This window comes from Pteropus vampyrus, unplaced genomic scaffold (genome assembly GCF_000151845.1).
Source record: "Pteropus vampyrus isolate Shadow unplaced genomic scaffold, Pvam_2.0 Scaffold191, whole genome shotgun sequence".
NCBI lineage: Eukaryota > Metazoa > Chordata > Mammalia > Chiroptera > Pteropodidae > Pteropus > Pteropus vampyrus.
In genome coordinates, this window is record NW_011888972.1 from 2,137,244 (window position 1) to 2,139,366 (window position 2,123).

Here is a 2,123-nt window from a genome sequence, read left to right on the forward strand (position 1 = left end):
AATTTTATTTCATGTCGTATTTCTTCATTTATGCAACTCTTTAGTGTATTATGGGATGTATACATTTGGATCTTGTGAAATTGGTTACTGATCATGATTATAAATGGCTTTCAGCAGTATAACAAATTACTGTAGTTTTCGGTAGGCAGAGATGTTTAGCCTGTACTATTAGTCTTGCTTGTATCTCCATCATCTTATCAAACCAGATTTGAGTCATCCAGATGCATTTTTTAGTCACGTCCAACAAAGCAATAAGCTTCTAGTAGAAAGTTGAATCCAGATCCTTACTGTGTGTGAACTTTATTCCAGCCATGAGAACTCATGTTTGAGCCTCAGTTTCCTCATTCATGACATAGGATGGTATCATTTTTCCACACATGGTTGGAAGGATGATATGAGATGATGATATAAACTGCCCAGCATGGTACCTAACACACGGCAGGAAACCAGTTAACTGTAGTTTCTTTCCTCTCTTCAGACGGGCCGCCTCCAACAGGAAGCCTTCCATGAGCTCTCCGGGCCAAGTTCCTTATTTCTTCCTTGATACTGTCACAAAAAACTGTGTTATAGCCTCGATTTCCTTCAGGGCGGTGGTCTCTGCTTTACCCCACTCTCTATGTTGTAAACTTTCCAGTGGCCAGAATCGCATTTTATTCATCTTGTGTCCCTATAGCCCCTGGCGCTGTGCTGTGTGCAGAGCAGGTGCTCGTGACCAGTCCGGAAGTTAGGGATGGAGCTTGTCCTGGTGGTTAGAGCGGGGGTCTCAAGTGACTCTTCGTATATGTCGATTAGTATAATGCGTGCCTGCTTGAAAATGAAAGTGGTAAAATATTATATATAAAGTCTCAGAAGATTGTAAAACACACACATACACATAGACAGACAGACACATAGACAGACAGACAGACTGGCTGCCTTCCCACCTGGAAAGATGGAGTACATGCCCTTTTCCCTATTCCTCACATAAGTACAACGTATTATATAGATGTTATTCCCATGTATGCATGTAAAGGCTATGAAAAGTGAAGACAGAAAGACTAGCTAAGAACCTTGACCCGAGGAACTGCATAGCAGTGAGTTCCCTGGGTGTTCTTTTGGCCCCATGCACCCCAGTCTGGGGGCTGTAGACACTGACAACTTGCTGGCGTCAATGAGCACAGACACAGCCTCGAGAAAAAGCCTGTTGTCTCTATGGGCAGCCTAGCAAGGCAGAAAGCTTTCAGACAGTAACTGTTATACTCGAGTCATTTAGCACAGAAACATCTGTGGACCACGCCAGCTGCTGCCAGCAAAGGCCAAGCAGAAGATCGAGACCACCCTTGCCAGAATGTCTATTATACACCAAGAAGCATTAAAATCTCCCTTTAGTTTGCTGGGGCTACCGTAACAAAATATCACAGAATGGCTGGCTCGAACAATAGAAATTAATTTTCTTACCATTCTGGAGGTTAGATGTCTACGATCAAGGTGTCGATAGGTTTGTTTTCTCCTTGAGGCCTCTCTCCTTGGCTCGCAGATGGCCACGTTCTTGCTGTGTCCTGATATGACCCTTCCTCTGTGTACACACATCCCCAGTGTCTCCGTGTATGTCTTAATCTGCTCTTATAAGGACGTGAGTCAGATTGGGATAGGGCCCACCCTGATGGCCTCATTTTATATTAGTCACCTCTTTAAAGACCCTCTCTTCAGATACAGTCACATTCTGTGTTACTGGGGATAGGGCTCCAACATATGAATTTTGGGGGAACACAATTCTAGAAGTTCATAACAGATCTCAAAAATGTCAACTCATTAGTAAGACAACAGATGTCATCACCAAGATAAAATGTTAGAATTATCTGAGGCCTTTAAAACAGCCATCATAAAAATATTTTAAGAAGCAATTATGAGTATTCCTGAAGCAAATGAATAAATGGAAATTCTTCATCAGAAATAGACAATATAAAGAAAAATCAAGTGGAAATTTTAAGATTGAGAAATAAAATAACTGAAATTAAAAACTCACTGGGTAAAGCCAACAACGGAATGGAGAGAACAGAGGAAAGAATCAGTGAATGTGAAGATAGAACAATGGAAATGAGCCAGTATGAACAACAGAGAGAAAAAATAGAGCGAAAAGAAAA

General features: G+C 41.5%; 1 protein-coding gene across 1 annotated transcript in view; it reads left to right on the top strand.

The window, feature by feature from the left end:
* OPHN1 (oligophrenin 1) overlaps positions 1-2,123 on the top strand; it is a 273,349-nt gene that overhangs the window by 64,260 nt on the left and 206,966 nt on the right. The gene's annotated exons all lie outside the window — the stretch shown is intronic.